We start from the raw sequence: 12,713 nt of genomic DNA, 5'->3' as shown, positions 1-12,713 counted from the left end.
CACTCTTACCACTGTTTCCCTATTTGCTATGAAGTGATGGAACAGGATGTCAACATCCTAGTTTTCTGAGTGTTGAGTTTTAAGCCAGCTTTTTCACTCTCCTCTTTCATCTTCATCGAGAGGCTCTTTAGTTTCTCTTCGCTTTCTGCCGTAAGGGTGGTGTCATCTGCATATCTGAGGTTGTTGATATTTCTCCTGGCAATCTTTCTCCACCAGAGTGGAGTCTGGTGTCCTTGATCTCAAAGCTGAACTCTGATCCCTCTTATTTAAACCCTATGATGATTTTCCTTCAGAAACCCTCTGGAGATCAAGTGCCAAGTGCTGTTGAGTGAGCCAAACGTCACAGTGGACTTTGCAGGGAGGCCTTTTGTGTGGTTTGGAAATTGAGCTCCCTATGTCCCCACCAGATTGCAAGCCCCAGGGTCCACTCCACCAGCTCATCTACTTTTTCAGCTGAAAGGTTATGGCCTGGCTCCCCACAGTCCTCTGTCTATAGATATGCTGGCCAGGTGGGTGCGATTGAGTTCATTGCAAAGACCCACATGGTGTAATAGAAAAAGGGCAGAACGTGGAATATGGAGTTTGGCATCAGAAGACGGGTTCAAGGCAAAGTCATCTAGGATGGAGAAGCCAGAAGGTGGTGGCAGGTTTCCTAGGAAAGGGGTGTGTGTGGGTGCAGAGTTGGTGGGCTATGGGGATGTTCTAGATCCTTTTAGGGGGGTATTTACACAGGTATATATATTTGTCAAAATTCATCAAACAGCCCTGAAGATCTGTGTATTTTATTTATTTTTATTTTTGGTTGCACTGGGTGTTCGTTGCTGCTGCTGGGCTTTGTCTAGTTGTGGTGTGTGGCCTTCTCATTGCGGGGGCCCCTCCTGGTGCAGAGCACAGGCTCTAGGCACATGGGCTTCAGGAGCTGTGGCACACAGGGGTCACTAGTTGTGCCTACTGGGCTCTAGAAAGCATGGGCTTCAGTAGTTGTGGTGCGTGGGCTTAGTTGCTTTGTGGCATGTGGGATCTTCCTGGGGCAGGGATTGTACCTGTGCCCTCTGCATTGGCAGCAGATTCTTAACCACTGTGCCACCAGGGAAGTCCCTGTGTATTTTACTGAATGTAAATTATACAGCAGTTTTTAAAAGCATAAGTTCAGCTCCTGGCCTCTCTCTTAATCTCAGTATTGACAAGTTGTTTACTTCTTTTGACGGCACTGGATCTTTGTTGCATCCCAGACTTAGTTGTTCCAAGGCAGAGCGGGATCTTAGTTCCCAGACCAGGGATTGAGCCAGCGTTCTCTGCACTGGAAGGCGGATGCTTAACCACTGGGCCGCCAGGGAATTCCAGGTTCTCTGCCTCTTTGAACCTTGCTTTCCTACCATGAAACAGAAGGACCATTTACACCTGTGCCGTGGGCGATCAAGGACGTTAAATGAGACAACGTGAATCCAAGTCTCTTGGAGATAATGGACAGCCTTAAACGCTGATAACCTCCCTTGTCCAGCTCCCCACCCCACTCTGCCTTCAGAGCAGATTCCTGAGCTGGTACAATTCCGTGGGTTCTGCCTGCTGCTTCCCTTGGAGCTGAGTGTTTATTTTAGGGAGACTCTGGAGATACCAGAATGCTGTAGAAAAGCAAACGGAATATGGATTTTCTCGGGAGAGGAGAGAGGGCTGGAAGGGAACAGCTGGGGAGAAAGCCATGCACCAGCCCGGCGGTGAGACCAGACGGATGCCGAGAGGGAGTCGCTGAGCGCCTGTGAGAGAGTCGTGACCAGGGAAAGCAGCAGGAGTTAAAAAAATCCACAGCTTGCCAAACAAACTGGGTCACATTTGTGATGGAGTGAGTCAGTGAGCAGAGACAGGAAGGCACTTTCAGGGAAAAAGCAGACAGTCTGGGGCCCATGGTGATTCGGCTGGAAGTGGCAAAGCCCCTTTTGCCCCCTGGCTGGCTTTGGTCATTCAGTGAACTGTTCTTGTGGCTCCTCCAGTGCGTGTTGGTATCTGGGGTTTGAACTTGACCTTTACTCCTAAGGACAATCACGAACATTTATGTTGGGAGCAAGAGCACAGCACACATTTTAAAATGGAAAATCTCAGAAGTCAAGTGAAACGGAGACAGGGAAAGCGGGGAGGTTCTTCTGGGGTTTACCCTGGGAATTTGACCGGAAAGAGGACTGCTGCTGGAACGTGACACAGGCAAAGTTTCCGTTTAGAAACTTTAAAGTCAGAGCAGAGAACAAGTGCCCTTAGGCATCAAAACCCTGCACAATGAATGGACTATGCTGAAATCAAATTTTAAATCGTTACCCAGTTAAAATAGGGTAAGACTGAACAGGAAGAAATAGTCTACAAGAGAAATCTGATGTGTGAAATTTTGATTTTTATCCTCATTATAAACTTTTTGGTACTTTTTTGCTAGAGATTTCTGCCAAGAAATGTGATATGTTGAAAAAGAAGAGGAAACGTACTCTAGATGCTGTGATGAGAAAAGGATGTTTAAAGTGACAGGAATCAGTTGAGTTTCTCCCAGTGACCAAGGTTATAAAAATGAAGCTCTGAAACTCCCAAAGCTGGGTGAGAAAACAGAACAACCAACCAACCAACCAAAAATAAAATAAAAACAAAAACAAACAAGAACTTGAATAAAAGCAACATCTAAATCTATGTTAATATAACTTACATTTCCCACAATGTTTGTCTTATCTTTGTTCATGTCAGATCTCTTATACTGTTAATTCCCTCTCCTGAGAGCTGTCACTGCTGGAGCAAGATAGGCAGCTGGGGAGAGGAGGCGGGGTGAGCGGGTACTGTGAGAAGCGGGGCTGTTTTTCTCATGACCTTCAAATCCAAAAGATGCTGCCACACTCGTGGGAGGTGCATCAGACTGTCAGTCCAGTGCTCAGGATGCAGAACAAGCCAGGTGGGAGGAGCCTTCCCCACCAGGTCTCAGTCACAGGAAAGCTGATGCCTTAAACCTCCATCTCAACACACAGTGAGTTCGACTTCTGGCTGTTAATTAGCATCTGTGGTCTCGGGTAGCCTCAGCCTGCAACAGCTTGGAGCGGAGCTTGGGCTGGAGCGGAACTTGGGCTGGGTCACAGCAGTGAGAGCATCTGATCCTAGCCGCTAGACCAGTGGTCAGTGACAAGGGCCCTGGCCCTTTGGCTTTCCAGAAAAGAATTGCCACAAAGATGGAAAGCAGCGAAACAAGTGAAGTATTTATTAAGAGGAAAAGAGTTCGGTACATGTGGATGGGCACATGGGCAGACTCAGAGGGAGAGTGCCTGAGTCGCACCCTCGTGGTCGTTTGAATTACCTTTGTGGGGCATTTCTTCCAGTTTCTTTTGGCCAGTCATTTTGATTTGCCTAGTTCACAATTCATATTTGGTATATCTCAGGATCCTCCCATGGATTCCTATGCATCTCTTAGCCAAGATGGGATTTTACTGCAAAGGCATCTCGGTGGAGCATCCCTTGACAATTCTCCCCTTTGGCCTCCAAGGAGCTTTTCTGCACATGTGTGGTCGGGGAGGTCTCCTGACTCCTAGAACGAGAGATATGTGGTCTGAGCAGGGCCCAGCCTCCTCCCTTAACTGTCCTGCTATTCTTGTCTTAGAGTTTTGGTCAATAGGGAATGAATCTCCAATTGCTTTACCCAGGGAGGATGGGAAGCATCTGCCTCCTGCCTCACAGAGTCTGAAACGGGCTTTTGCATCCTGTGGACTTCTTGCACCCTTTTATTCCAGGTCGTCCAAAATAGTTAAAAATATAGCTTCTCCCGAGGTTGCTTGTGGGCTGTGAACCCTGTGAGAATCCCTGATTTCTCCCTGGCTTTGGGGCTTCCAGACTTGGGTTTGAAGCTCAGGCTTATTGGCCAGCTAGGAAACCTCTGTGAACACCGATTATCTTGCTTTGAAGACAGGCACAGGGTAGGTTAGCCACAGATACTCATGAGCTCTGATTAGGTGCTTCATGCTTTGGCAGTGGCTTGAATGGATCTTGATGTAAGTTAGCAACTCAGCAGACAAATATCTGGTAACAAATAGATGGGAACAGATGAGGGAGACTCAAGATCCTCAAAGGCTATGTTTTTGTCCCAAATCGACTTTCCAAGTACAGAACTAGGGGACGTGTGAGTTAATGGCAGCACCTGTGTGATCCTATGCCAGAATAAGAAATCTGTATCTGGTCACTATTCCCCAGTTTCTGGTACAAGAGCTTCTAAAACCTTTGGAATTTCCTGAGTCATAGAACTGAAAATGTTAGCTGCTCAGTCATGTCCAACTCTTTGAGACGCCATGGACTGTAGCCTGCCAGGCTCCTCTGTCCATGGGATTCTCCAGTCAAGAATACTGGAGTGGGTTGCCATTCCCTTCTACAGAGGATCTTCCCGATGCAGGGATCAAACCCTGGTCTCTGCATTGTAGGCAGATTCTTTACCATTTGAGCCACCAGGGAAGCCCCAATTTGCTGAGAAGAGCAACTTTTGTTACTCAGAATAAGCCCCTTTCAACCACACCTGAGATTATGCTAATGAAGTAACTTTTTTTTTCAGGGAAGGGGCACTTGAGAGTTTCCGGATGGCAGCTGGTTACTAGAGGAACCAGCTCACTTAGCTGATTAAAGCGATTAAAGCGTTGGAACTTTCCACCCCACCTCTGGGCTTCCAGCAAGGAGAGAGGGACTAGAGACTTCAGTTAATCACCAGAAGCCAAAGATTTGATCACTATATAATGAAAGTTCCACCAAAACCCCTAAATGATGGAGTTTAGAGAGCTTCTGGGTCGGTGAACACACTGAGGTCCTGGGAGGGTGACGTGTCCAGAAAGGATGTGGAAGCTCCACCTAATACCTCCTCTAATACCGTGCCCCATGCATCTCTTCCATTTGACTGTTCATTTGTATCCTTTATATCCTTGATAACACACTGGACTTCCCTGGTGGCTCAGATGGTAAAGAGTCCACCTGCAGTGTGGGAGACCAGGGTTCGATCCCTGGAGAAGGGAATGGCAACCTACTCTAGTGTTCTTGCCTGAAAATTCCATAGACAGAGGAGCCCGGCAGGCTATAGTTCACGGGGTTACAAAAGAATTGGACACAACTAAGCGACTAAATGCGGAGAAGGAACTGGCAACCCACTCCAGTATTCTTGCCTGGAGAATCCCAGGGACAGAGGAGCCTGGTGGGCTGCCGTCTATGGGGTCTCACAGAGTCGGACACAACTGAAGCGACTTAGCAGTAGCAGCAACTACATGGCAACAAAAACTGTAAGTAAACTGTGAGTGTTGTAGCAAATTATTGGATCTGAAGAGGGAGTTGTGGGAACCTCTGGTTTTCTAGCTGGCTGGTCACGGGTCAGGTGACTGGAGGCCCTGGGACCTGCGGTTGGCACCTGCAGAATGTGCAGTTTTGTAGGACTGAGCCCTGAACCTACGGGATCCCTGCTAACTCTGAGTAAGTGTAAGACCTGAATTAGAACACCCAGTTGGTGTGCAGAGAGCTGCAGAATTGTTTGGTGTTGGGGGAAAGAAAGAAAGAAACAAACATACATACCTTTGGTATCGGAAGTGTGAACAGAAACAGATCATAAGCTGTGAAAGAGATCTGGAGTCTGATCCACAATGCGCCCCTCTTGGGACAGATACAAGGACAAGGTTATCTGATGAGGTCAGAATGCTTTACCTGCAAGTAATGGAAACAGACTCTGACACGCTTAGTTGTGTCGGTGGACTTTGCTGGAAAGGTATAGTTGTTGGATGCGGAAGGGTCAAGGCTCAGGAAGAAGAGGATCGGGAATGAAAGGGCAGACTCTGTCCCTCTGCGCGCCATCTGCTCCACTGTTTTCTGTTACTTCATTCTCCCCAAGGCTCACAGTCCTAGGAACCAGAGTCTGAATGGCTTCAACTGGGTTCTCTGTGCCCCACCCCCACCCCAGTAGGAGGGGGCAGGAAGAATCCTGACTGAGAGGCCCTCAAACCTTGTCAGAATAAGGGAAGAGGAATTTCCTAATGGGAAGTCAGAAGGCTTTTACCCAAAAAGTGGAAAGGCATGTTAGGTTGAAGAACCAAGAAATCTCTGGCCTGCCATTTATAGACTCCATTGTTTAAAAGAAAAGGACCACAGGAAAACAAGGAAATGAGTCCATCTCATCCTTCCCTGGCCAGGGGCAGGCCCAGTGCTGGGCTTTGACTGCTTGGAAGATAGATGTTCAGATAGAGGAACTACAGTGGTGGACATCTGGAAAACATGCCACGTAAGAAATCAGTGAAGACTTGGGACTGAACCCAAAGAGGAGAAGCCTGAGTGGACACCTGATGGGTGCTCTCAGGCACCTTAAGGCCTAGAATGTAGGCGAAGAATCTTGTATTTAATGACTCTATAAGGAAAAACTAAAGCCAGTAAACTGACTTTAAGGGGGGACAGATTTCAGCTCAGTCCAGTATATATAAGAAGTTCAGTTCAGTCACTCAGTTGTGTCCCTCTCTTTGCAACCCCATGGACTGCAGCACACCAGGCTTCCCTGTCCATCACCAACGGCTGGAGTTTGCTCAAACTCATGTCTATCGAGTCGGTGATGCCATCCAACCATCTCATCCTCTGTCGTCCCCTTCTCCTCCCACCTTCAATCTTTCCCAGCATCAGGGACTTTTCCAGTGAGTCAGTTCTTCGCATCAGGGAGTCAAAGGATTGGAGTTTCACCTTCAGCATCAGTCCTTCCAATGAATATTCAGGAAAGATCTTCCAAAAAAAAAAAAAAATCAATAGCTGGAAATTAAATGAGATGGCGCAAGGTAGGGGACTTTCCATCCCTGGGAAGCCTCAGTTCTCTAATTAGTGAGGGGAATGAGCAGACTCCTCAAGTCGGATTATAACACCCAGGTCGTGGTTCTGCTACCGAGGACCCTGACCGAGGGCTCTTGCAGAAGCAGCCTTCCCTGTTGGCCACACCTCCTGCAGGGCACTCTTCTGTATGTGGAGTTCCGGATGTGTGGAATATGAGTGGTGATGGACGAAGAGGACAAGGAGGGCCTCCACATATCCACTCCAACCACCTGCCCAGGGCCACGTGGCACAAGCATAGCATGTGCGAGTCCTTAATTTAGAGCATCGCTTCACCCAGGGGCCTCGTCTGGCATGTGTTGTATTAACAGACAACCTTTATGCAACTCTCAGTGCAGATCAAGCCCACATCTTGCTTATCACTGAGCAATATTCAGCAAAAAAAAAGTGAAGTCTCTTGGGCTATACCTTTTAAAGCTGAAATATCAAAGTCAAAGGTGATACAGTCATCTATATATATATGAATTAACAAAAGCAGTTCCCGTCTTTTGATGGGGAGCTCGTGGTTTATAATATAAATGGCATTATTTTGAGAGAGGGATAACTTAGGTATGGCATTGGGTTTTTTTTCTTTTTGCAGCTTGAGGCAGTTGTAAAATAACTTAATGTAGCTTTTTGCAACTGTGTATTCTATAGTATTTTTTTCATTTGGTGAAATTTTAACTGTTAATGTTTATGGCATTGTGCTTTGTACCATTTATTAAATAAAAATTAAAAAAAAAAAACAAAGTCAAAGGGACTTTGTGGTGCGTGAGGTTACAGCACTTGAATACTTCCAGTAACATTCTTGACAAGTTGATTTGTGACCTGGTCTTGATTTCCTTAAAGCACCCAGTCTCCTAAAGTAATCCACACCACTCAGGGAAGTTTAGATTGCTAAAATTCTCTCTTAATTTGTGGTAAAATCTACCCACTATGGGCTTCCCTGATAACTCAGTTAGTAAATAATCCGCCTGCAAGGCAGAATACATTGGTTCGATTCCTGGGTTGGTTCGATTCCGGTGGTTCGATCCCACTGGAGAAGGGATAAGCTACCCACTCTAGTATTCTTGGGCTTCCCTGTGGCTCAGCTGGTAAAGAATCCACCTTCAATGTGGGAGACCTAGGTTCGATCCCTGGGTTGGGAAGATCCCCTGGAGAAGGGAAAGGCTTCCCACTCAGGTATTCTGGCCTGGAGAATCCCATGGACTGTATAGTGCCTGGGGTCGCAAAGAGTCGGACATGACTGAGCAACTTTTATACACACTCACTACCCACTATGTGGCAATATCTATCAAAGTGTAAAATCCATAAAGCCTTTGACCAGAAATTCCACTTTTAATCACTTACTGTACAGATATATAGTCCTCATGGGCTCAAAGACATGTGTCAAAGATATTCATTGAAGCAAAAGGTTGGACATAATTTAAATGCTTAATCAGGGGACTGATTAAACAAATTATGGAGTGTCTATTCTATGGAGTATCAGGCTGCTGTTAAACAATGAAGCCATTCTCATGCGCTGACATGAGAGAGTGGAAAGATCGGAAAGCCTTTATGTTGGTTCTTTTGCCCCTGGTTAGGTTGTTTAGTGGGGAAAGGTTCAATAATACATGTGAAGAGAAAGAAATTCTGGTGCAGAACAGATTTTATAGTTTAAAAAATTACTGATGTCTTCCAAACCCTTAGATGTGTAAAGTTTTCCAAATAAAGTGTATAAGATACATATGACATTTATATAATTGAAAATAAAGATATGCACGAATATATGTTTAAGTTTTATCTAGAAAGATACTGACAATGGTGGTTATCTCTGAGAAAGGGAATTGAGAGCCTGGGTGTCAGGGGCAGCAGGGAGAATTTTACGTGTGGATGTGTATGGATATATGTACAAGAAGACACACGCAAGTGTTTATATCTTTATATATTTTTGACATTTTTAACCTGTACATGTATCACTTTACTTCTCTAGTATGCCTTTCAGAAATATATGCTTTTAGACAACAAAAGCAAAAATAGACAAATGAGACCACATTAAGTTTAAACACTTCAGCATGTCAACGGAAACAGTCAACAGAATAAGACAACCTACAAAATGGGAGAAAATATTTGCAAATCATGTTATCTCATAATGAATTAATATCCAGAGTTTATAAGGAACTTCTAGAAATCAACCAAAACAACAAAAAATAAATAACCCACTTTAAAAATGGCCAGAGGGCTTGAACAGACAGTTCTCCAAAGATGATAAAAAATGGCCAACAGACATATGAAAAGATGCTCAGTATTACTAGCCATCAGATAAATGCAAATCAAAACCTCAGTGAGATATCACCTCATAGCCATGAGGATGGTCACTGTCAGCAGATGAGAAAATAACAAGTGTAGGCAAAAATGTGGAGACATTGGAACCCTTGGGCACTGTTGTTGGGAATGCAAAATGGTGCAGCCACTATAGAAACAGTATGGAGTTTCCTCAAAAAATGAAAACTAGAACTAGCATATAATCCACAATTCCACTCCTGGGCATATACCCAAAAGAATTCAACGCAGGATTTCAAAGCGATAGTTGCTCATCCATACTTATTGCACTGTTATTCACAATAACCAACAGGTGGAAGCCACCCAAATGCCAGTCAACAGATGCATGGATAAATGCGGTCTATACACATAGTGAAATATTATACAGCCTTAGAAAAAGAAGGCAGTCCTGCCACAGGCTGCAGTGTGGATGAACTTAAAGCCCACTGCATGAAGTGAGGGCTTCCCTGGTGGCTCAGCTGGTAAAGAATCTGACTACAGTGCAGGAGACCCAGCTTCCATCTCTGGGTTGGGAAGGTCCCCCGGAGAAGGAAAGAGCAACCCACTCCAGTGTTCTTGCCTGGAGAATCCCATGGACAGAGGAGCCTGGTGGGCTACAGTGCATGAGGTCTCAAAGGGTCAGATATGACTTAGCGACTAAACCACCACCACATAAGTGAAATAAGTCAGTCACAACAAGACAGATACTGGGATTCCACTCACAGAAAATGTCTAAAATAGTGACAGTCATAGAGACAGAATGTAGAAAGGGGCTTGAGTGAGTGGGAATTAGTATGTAATAGGTATAGAGCAATGGCAAGCCACTCCAGTACTATTGCCTAGAAAATCCCATGGATGGAGGAGCCTGGTAGGCTGCAGTCCATGGGGTCGCTGAGGGTAGGACATGACTGAGCGACTTCACTTTCACTTTTCACTTTCACACATTGGAGAAGGAAATGGCAACCCACTCCAGTGTTCTTGCCTGGAGAATCCTAGGGACGGGGGAGCCTGGTGGGCTTCCGTCTATGGGGTCACACAGAGTCAGACATGACTGAAGTGACTTAGCAGTAGCAGCAGCAACAGCAGGGTATAGATTAATTTTACTTAATTTAATGGGTATAGTTTTGCAAGATGAGAAAGTTCTAGATCTGTTGAACAATGATGTGAATATATTCAACAATACTGGATAATGAACTTTTAAATGGTTAAGATGGTTAAAGGAAAAAAATATCTGATCTCTTAAATCCTAGCACTGAGCCCACTTGGTTTCACCTCTCAGAGCTATACAGAAGACCTTCATCTTTTCCCTACAAAGGATGCATTTGAAGACTTGTAAGCACAGCCCCCTGGACCAGCTGCTCTTCTCTGGGTTAAACAAGCCACATCTGCACATCAGCTCTTCTACTCTGGCCATCTGGTCACCCGCCCTGGCTGGCCCATCCCTGTGGTGCTTTAGCAGGGCTGTAGGCATCCTTTGGTGTGCTGTGATTCATGGGGTCACAAAGAGTCGGACACGACTGAGCGACCGAACTGAACTGAACTGAAGGCATCCTTGACACTCTGCAGCCCACCCACCATGACGGAGGAGAGACCCCATCCCAAGCTGCCAGTGGAAGCAGAGTGGTCACGAGTTTGCTAGAATGGAAGAGAAAACCAGTGCCGCTTAAATTAACACGGCTGCTTTACACTTTTTAAGGCATTTTACAAACTGGGTTAAATTTACTACTTACCACATCCCTTTGGGGGAGGCATTTCAGGGAGAGAAGGCCTTGGTCAGAGAGACAAGGATTTGCACTGGTTTTCCAAGTCTTCACTGGGTGGGCCCTTTCCACTCTGCAGCCTGCTTTTTTTTTTTTTTAATGTATTATTTTTTTCTGCACTGAGTCTTCGTTGCTGCGCTCAGGCTTTCTCTAGTTGTGGCAAGTGGGGGCTGCTCTCCAACTGAGGTGCGCGGGCTTCTCATGGTTGGAGAGCAGGGGCTCTAGGGCATGTGGGCTCAGTAGTTCTGGTGCATGAGCTTAGTTGCCCCTGAGCATATGGAATTTTCCTAGACAAGGGATAGAACCCGTATCCCCTGCATTGGCAGGCGGGTTCTTAACCACCGAACCACCAGGGAAGTCCTCTGCAGCCTGCCTTTGATTTCACATAAAAAGAAGCAAGCAAAATAAAAAACAAACCCAAAAAAGATCATCTGCTAAATTGCCCCAAGTGTTATAATCTTGACAGGCCGAGAAAGTTTTCTACAAAGGTAGACGAGAACACACTGAAGTGTTCCTCAGATGACAGTGCACACCCGGGAGGGCCAGAGGCCATTTGTGGGGTGCCCTTGGGTTACCTGGCTCTCCCTGAGCCAGGAGAGCTGGGGGCCCTCGTCTTTGGAGAGACCCGAGCATGCGTCCATCTGAGGGTAAGAGAGCAGTTAAACCTCCACTTGGCAGAAAGAGCAGTCCCCTCCCCAAGGCTTCATGAAAGATGCCCAGAGCATCCTTAGGGACATCCTCATATCTGAGACTTGAGCCCTCACAGGGCTAGGGGGACCCCTCTTCTGCAGTGGCTGGAAATGGAGAGTGGCAGCTGAGAGAGAGGGGAGGTGAAGGGAAACAGGGACCCTGGCGGCCAACACGAGAGCGTGTGGTACTCATAGGCCTCCAGCCAGCCTGGCTGGGATGGGCTGGGCACACCACCCAGTCCATGCCTGCTTTCCTCCTGACTGGCACGTTCCCCTGAGGCTGCAGATACCCTCTAGTAACTTCATTTTCCCCCTTTAGGACCATTCCCTGGCCATTTTAACCTAATTCCATCAGGATAAACTAGTTAGGGAAGCAGAAGAAAGAGGCACATAGGAGCATTTCCTTGCAGTCTGGAGCATCAGGGCCGTCCCTGGGGAATGAGAAAAGGGTCTCTCCTCTCACACAGAGAAAAAAAAGATATTTTTACTACAGAGGACACTCCCCGGCGTGCTGCTCTGACAAACGTTGAGCTCCGGGAGGGAGAAAGAGGCGGGAGAGGAAGGTGGAGGGGTTTCTGCAGGAAGTTGCTTTCTGGCCTCTCACGGATAAGATCTGGCTTAGGGAGTGATATTTAAAATATTTAACAAGCAAGCCTGGCCAATCAGAGCATGGGGGGGCCTTGGCGCCAGCTCCCGGAGGCCCCCTGCTGGGCCATATGTTCCCCCATTGGTTGCAGGATGGTGGGAGGTGTGGGGGACCTGGGGAGGGCCCCCCTCCTCCCAGCTGCTGCAGCTTTTCACCGCAGCTGAATGTCACTCTGATGGGCAGAGGATGGGAGATGCTGGTCCCCACCTTGAGCTCCCTGGGGTGCTTATTCCAGATCACTACCAGCAAGAGTGACCTCACCCAGTTCCCTGGCAGAAGCGCCGGATGCCCTGGGAACAGCCAATGGGGACTCCAGGTCTGACATCTGAGGATCTGGCAGCTCCTGCTTTTCCAGGCGGGCTCTTTCTCTGGTTTTCTCACCCTCTCCTTCCAGCCTGGCGTGCAGCTGGTGCAAGCTGGCGCCTCATCTCATCAGGAATCCAGGGTTCTTCCTCTGTGAAGGGAGGGGCTGGGGCATCCAGAACCACTGACAGATGT

General features: G+C 46.9%; 1 long non-coding RNA gene across 1 annotated transcript in view; it reads left to right on the top strand.

The window, feature by feature from the left end:
• The window catches only part of LOC148775844 (uncharacterized), a 47,878-nt gene extending 35,847 nt beyond the window's left edge, over window positions 1-12,031 (top strand). Inside the window, exon 3 of the long non-coding RNA XR_016038870.1 lies at window positions 10,371-12,031. This is a non-coding gene — a long non-coding RNA (uncharacterized LOC148775844). The remainder of the gene's footprint in view (window positions 1-10,370) is intronic.
• The last annotated feature ends 682 nt before the right edge of the window (window positions 12,032-12,713 follow it).

This window comes from Moschus berezovskii, chromosome 13 (genome assembly GCF_049115385.1).
Source record: "Moschus berezovskii isolate FMDL1 chromosome 13, NW_MosBer_1.0, whole genome shotgun sequence".
Classification (NCBI taxonomy): Eukaryota; Metazoa; Chordata; class Mammalia; order Artiodactyla; family Moschidae; genus Moschus; species Moschus berezovskii.
The sequence above is the reverse complement of the archived record's forward strand: the minus strand, read 5'-3'. Positions and strand labels throughout refer to the sequence as shown.